The sequence below is a fragment of the Lipotes vexillifer genome, unplaced genomic scaffold (genome assembly GCF_000442215.2).
Source record: "Lipotes vexillifer unplaced genomic scaffold, Lipotes_vexillifer_v1.1 scaffold117, whole genome shotgun sequence".
NCBI lineage: Eukaryota > Metazoa > Chordata > Mammalia > Artiodactyla > Lipotidae > Lipotes > Lipotes vexillifer.
The window spans coordinates 490,409-497,736 of record NW_006785593.1 but is presented as its reverse complement, the minus strand read 5'-3'; positions in this window follow the sequence as shown (position 1 = coordinate 497,736).

The window sequence follows — 7,328 nt, the reverse complement described above, 5'->3', positions numbered from 1 at the left end:
AAAGAGTGTAGCTTCCTGAATATGAACTGGAAGTTTCAATTAACTGAAACAGATTCCATAATAAGTACGTGATTTGCACTCCATGGAATTTAATCTCTGAAAAGGTAGGAAAATATGAAGCAAAAATATCACTCTCAATCTAATTGTTATTAACCAACAAAAATCAGATCATGAGGTGGATTTTGAGTTTTAAAAGAAAAAATATCACATAATGTTCGATTTAATTAGGGCTAGCAAGAGGAATTCTAGGCCTAGTCAGTTTTTTTAGACCGGAATTTTCCAAAAATTAATCCTTAGTACCCTAAATCCCTAGAATTGAATACATGTTTTATGATCAAACCATTTTGTTAAATAATTCCTTTTCTAAGTTAAACATCTTCTTTTATTGCAGGGTAGCTCAGAGCCCTAAATAGGCTTAAGTATGTATCTTGTGATTCATACTTGAGCAACACTGTTTGATAAAAATACAATGTAAACCACATTAAACAAGTAAAAAGAAACATGTAAAATTAATTTTAACAATATATTTTATCTAACACAACATATCAAAAACAGCATTTCACACATAATCAATATGAAATTATTAATGAGATAATAATATCACTTTTTTTTCATACTAAGTCTTTGAAATGCCATGTGTCTTTGGCACTTAGAGCACATCTGAATTTGGACTAGTCCTATTTCAAGGCTCAACAGTCACGTGTTGCCAATCACTGTCTACTGGACAGTGCAGCTCTAAAGCATCTCTCAACTTTTCTCCTTGGCATTTCAGTGAATTTACTTCAATTGCATTTCGAGAAACTGAGAAAAAAACAGAAGTATGATCCTATGATGTCTATACAGGAAAAGAGCTCAAAAGAGTTAAAAGGACCTCACATACAAAGTTCTGATACAAACTATGGTGGATTAACCTTTGAGACAGAGAGTAAGAAGAGATTCAAAATGGAAAAGCAAGCTTCTTAGGGAGTTCCTCAGTAGATTGTGATTCTTAAAAGAGTGTATACAAAATGAGACCAAAATGTTACATACTTCAGAATACCCACAAAAGAGTCAAACAAACCTATCAGAACAGTACCAAGGAAACAAAGTCTACAATGGACAGATATTTTAAGATAAAATGTGAAGACTTAAAAGTCCCAGCACCATTATTATTAACTTTTATTTATAATTCATATGTACCAACACTGTATATGATATGCTTTCAATATCACATTTAAGCCTTTTCATGATTTATCACAGGTTGGGCATAATATATGTTCTGACTGAGGAGATACCAGACATGTAGAATATTAAGAAGTAACTCATATCAAGTTTATGATACACTATGCACTGCACTAAGCTTTTTCACTCATTGTTTTATGTGACAGCTGTAACAAATCATAAGGAGATACTATGATTATTGTCATTTAAAAATGAAAAAACTGAGGAACAGAGCATTTAAGTAACTTCACCAAAGTCTCAAAGCAAATAGGTAAATAGTAGAGCCAGGATTTGGACCCAGGAGCAATAGCTTCAGAGCTCAAGGTTTAATCACCTTGATAACTTTGCGTCCCTCTAACCTTCACAAAGTGGCTTATGAATAATAGCACATTGAAAAATGTTAAATGTATTAACATTTTAGAATGGATTCAAGCATTAATAGGATGATCTATAATTTTCCTTTAAAGTCTAAGATTATTAGTTGCAGTGAACTCCAATTTAACTTTAGGGGACTCCATCCAAATATGTCCTATGTCAAGGCAACATTTATTTATCAAGTTCCTGTAGCTACCTCCCTCTTTGGAAATGGGCTAGGTATAGTAAAATAAACATCCTCTAATAAGTCAGCATCATATTAGGTGCTACAACTGTCTAAAAAAATCAATTTTTAGTAAGGCACTGGTCACAGGTCCTATAACTGGATAACTAGGTTCAAATCCTAGCTTTGCCACATAGATTAAGAATTTAGGCAAAACTCTTAACCTATTTCTCTCTGGCCTCATCAACCTGAAGATAATGATCCCACACACTGTTGTGGGAATAAAATAAGTTAACACATGTAAAGTGCTTAGAAGAGTGGTCTGAACATAGCAAAATCTTAGTCAATGCAAGCTATAATTAAAGCTATTGTTCATTCTGCTATCTTTCCCTATAAACCCTGGTCATCTCTTAGTAAAACCATGCATTACTGCCATTTCATTTCTTAGCTTTAGCTCCCTCCTCATATCCACTCAGTGCTCTGCCCAGCATCGCTCCATGATCACCACTCGCTCCTTTATAAAAAGTAGGGCAGTAAAACCTTTTTCTGCTCCAGAGGTACATCAGAAAACCTAGATTACCACCCTTTCCCATTTCCTCTTATCAGCTCACCTCCCAAATCACAGCTCTCCATTACCTACCTCTAATCTCTCAAAACCATCACCTAAACAACACAATCCAACCAGAACATCAAGTTCCTATTTCATAAAGTGCTCTCTTTAATTAAAATGACCATTGTTATTCGATATCTTCCATGAAACTTTCCTGATATTGGCATTACCTCGCTCACTTTTTCCTCTGATCAAGATCTAAGTGAGCGAATCCTGTCACTCACACTAACCACACTGCCTCCTTGACTTGTGCATAAGCAAAACATTTTGTTTATCATATCTTTTTTCAACCTTTGCTCAGTGGACTATTTGATTTTTCTATCTAACCATACAGATCAGTGCTTACCATACATCTGTTGTGATTTTTGCCAATTTATGGCAATTTCTGGACTTCTGGGGATTTCTAGAAAAAAATTTGTCACAATTAAGAGGATCCTACTGGTATCTAGTAGGTAGAGGTCAGGGATGATGCTAAACATACCAAAAAGTATGGATCCCCACAAGACGGAATCACCCAGCCCAAAATGTCAACAGTACTGAGGTTAAGAAACCTTGCCATAGACTAAAACTTCTACAGTGAGTCCAGTTTTAACGTGTTTGATTGTATACTTTACCTACTGCAAAATCCTGAAGAAAAAAAATTCATCATTTAACGCACATGCTTTTTAAGAAATAAACATGTGCCTTACATATTGATATATAATATAAAAATAAAGTGTAATAGAGTCTTTAAGAGCCATAAGGAATCTCAGAGATCATCAACTCTTTTACTAGGTAACTTGCCCAACAGTACTCAGCCAGCAAGCGTCAAATCCAGGAGTAAAGTTGGTGTATGATTTCTGAACTCTGCTTGCTTTGCATTATCACACACACACACACACACACACATATATATATGTATATATATATGTATGTGATACATTAGGAGAACAATAGTATGTAAGACACATAGAATAATGGGCTCCCAAGATGCCCACATTCTAAACCCTGGAACCTGTGAAAATGTTACATTACATGGCAAAAGGGACTTTGCAGATGGAATTAAGATTATGAACCTTAAAACAGGGAGAGCAACCTAGGTTATGCAGGTGGATCCAATTTAATTACAAGGCCCTTAGAAGAGAAAGATGAGTCTGAAGTAATGGGGAAAAAAGGAAAAAGAGAGTTGAATCATGAGTGCAAGACAACCCCCCTTTGTTGTCTTTGAAGATAGAGGAAGAAGATCACAAGCCAAGGAATGAGACGTTCTCTAGAAGGGGATCAGATCTCAGCTGACAGCCAGCAAGGAAATTGTGACCTCAGTCCTACAGCCACAAGGAACAGAATTCTGCAACGACCTGAATGATCAAAGAGCCTACAGAAAGGAACACAGCCCTCACAATATCTTGATTTTAGCCTGACGGGAACCACGTCATATCAGACTTATGACCTACAGAACTCTGACACAATCAATTTGTGTTATTTTAAGCCACAAAGCTTGTGGCACTTTGTTACAACACCAATAAGAAACTAATACAGTGTGACACCCACATAACAAATGTCTATAGACTGAGTTATCATCATATGTCTGCTTTGGGTTATCTGTCAGATCCATAGCCTTAAAGATCATTTAAGAGTAATCTCATTAGTTATTACTGCAATCTTGTTCTCTTTTGAAAAATTTTAAATATTAATAGGTTTCACAACTTCATTCAGATATAAAAGTGATGCTTTAAGTTATTCAGAATAGGATTTTGTTCTCTTCTCATATAAAAACAATAAAATCTTGCAATGTTGAACTGCTTAAAGTTCCACAAATACACCACATCATTTACACCTCCGTAATTTTGCACAGACTCTTCCCTCTCTCTGTGAGTCCTCCTTTCCACACACCCCACATGCCCTCTAATCTGATTAGGAAACTCCTTATCCTTTTGCAGCCCCAGAGAGCCTTTTCCATCCATTCTATGAAGGTAGTCATTCCCTTTTCTGTGCAACCACAATAAGACTTAAACATTTCCATTGCTTCACCTATTAATTTGACTTACACTATATGTATTTCCATGCTTGTATCCTTTATTACTCTCCACACACCCTAAGACTCTGCTTTTTCATGTGTATAGCACATAGTAGAATATCAAAGACAAAGAACAAGGTTTTAGGAGAACGGATGATCCTCAAATCAACCACCTAATTTCACTAGTTGGACCTCTCATCTGATGTGAAACTATGTATAGTATTAGCCACATTTATTGAGCACTGACTATGTGCCAGATACTGTTATCCAATTTACATCTTACATGTATTATCTCAAAAATCCTCAGAATATCCCAGTAAAATTATTTTTACCCTCTGAACTATCCTACAGACTGTAAAATTTCAAATTTCAAAAAATGCACTGAAATTTTATCTTGAACAGTATAATATGCAATACAAATGTAAATTTTTTACATATCAAAAAGAATTTGTATACCTGCAACAACTCTGATAAATGTGCCAGATCCTTCAACGTTGCCGCTCATTCTATGTACTGTGATGTTATATATTCTACCAGGAGTCAGATCTGTAACTGTGTGCTCAGTCATCATTTCCCAAATAAGATATTCTTTAGCAAATGTCCTGTTTGATATATAAATCTTGTAATGAGTGAAGTTGGTCTCTGTTGGACTCCACATTAAATTTGCAGAAGAAGTATTCACAGCTTTCAACATTAAGCCACATATCCTGGATGGTTCTATTGAAAAGGTAAATATATGTAAATAAAAACTGCACACACATATGTAAAAATAAAGAAAACATAAATAGTATAATTTAAACATCTACATAATATTCCTTGAATTTATTCATGTACAATATAATGTCTTACATGTTCAGCTCTGCAAATAGAGAAATAGGCTATTATATATACAAGAGTTTTATTTTAAGTGACACATTAACATCCTCCCTAGTTCCCAAATATCTTTCCTTAATCAATCATGAGTCACTTCCAATAGTCATTCCTTTAGAACTGTGCCTCCTGAGTGCTTGTAACCATAAGTATCCTTATATGATACAGTTATAGGTTCATTAGCTACCACCTAGCAGATAGCTAGATGTTGGTTGAAGATGAAACAGAATAAGTTAAGAGAGGGTGTGAGGGCCAGTAGTAAGGACATTTTCAAATGTGGTTCTTTCAGCTACATCAAAGTTTTCAGCATGCCTATATCCCTGCATTTTTAATCCATTCATCAGGTGAAGTAATATTGTTTCTTGCATTATCATTTAGTTTCCACCAAGAGGGGATCCTGTAAACATCATAAACTTTCACAAGACTTGTTGGTGACAAACACTATTACTCCACCCCACTCCAAAACATTATGAAACTGATTTACAATGAATTTATAACCATCAGGGAAGAAAAAATAGAAATTCTCTGCTTATCAAACCCCCACCTCAATAGAAAATGAATTGCATTTATATCATTATGACATGGTATATATGTATACATATATTCCATATATGTGACATACATGATATGTACATACATATATATACATGTTTGCTTCAGATTAGGAAAAAAACTCTATGTAGTTCCCAATACAGTTAGACAAAGACTTTTTTAAGTTCACATATATCTTGAGAGTTCTCTTAATCATATTATGATCATCATTATTCCTTAATTATCAAGCTTTATGTTTAAAAATAGCTTTAATTATGCTGGGCCAAAATACTTTTAGTTCTTATAAAACTATAAAGCAAAAATTTTATTTATGACATTTCCTTACTTGTAGCCACTTTTTTCATTACAGATATGCTGTAATCTTTGCCTCTAACTGTCTTCACGTGGAACAGATATTCCATACCTGGAGTCAAATTCTTTACTTTGGCTTTGTTGCTATAAACAATTACTTTAAATAGTTTTTCCTTTCTAGATGTCATACAATAGGATATCTAGAGAAAGAGAGAGAGAAATTCATGTTTTTCATGATTTAAAAATGATTTATTTGTCACAAACTCGATACCAGTCACATCACATAGATTAATACTGCAAGGCAGAATTTGTGATCTGTCCTATCTTCACCAAGAAGTAATCTGGTAGTTCCGATACCTTGGGGATTTTTAAAGTCATTAAAAGCTACTTATAACAATCTTTACACTTCTTTACTCCATATTTCATGTTGCAAAAGAAAAGATACATCTAACTGAAAGTAATCGCATTAATTTTATAATTTAAATTACACTATGCTTTAAAAAACACTTGTCATGTTAAGAGTCAGAGAAACAAATTTCCTAGGCAAACATGTTTATCACTGTCTTGTGGGAAGAGTGTTTTGTTACTGAAGGAAGATAATCATGAGGTCTAGAAGCATATCATTGCTTATTGATTTATAAGGTGTCACTGGCAATTACCTTGCTTGTCTGGCATATGGGAAGATAGGAATAGTGAATAGAATGCTGAGAACTTCTGGTATGAAATGGTAGGGAAAAGTACCATGCAGCAGAGGAAGAATATAATCTTAATGAAGTGCTAAATTCAGACATACAAAGAATCATAGTAAGGCATTAATGAAGGGTTAAAAGAAAAAGAAATTGACTGCAGTGATCTCATGATAAAATGATGTAAATTTTAAAAAATAAATTTGTAAAATAGAAATTTGTTTCCCCAACTATGTGGACTTCATACATCTAATAGAAATCAATTGAAGAAAACATAATTTGTGCTTTATTTCTACTTTTAAAGCATAGTTTGAAACCTGGGATGATTAATTTTAAATGATTAGGAAAATGATCCCAATTATACAAGTACACTTTGCTAAGCAACCAGGATACTGTTGCTTAATTCATTAAAATTTAACAAATAATTTCATTGGTTGAGAAAGACTAGAATAATCATTAGTGATATAATATAGTTAATAAACAATCTGAATCTGAAAGATTAATGTGATTTCTTAAAATAAGTTTTACTTAAGAAATACATAAATTACAGTCTCTGAAAAAAAATGTGTTCATACAAAAATAGTA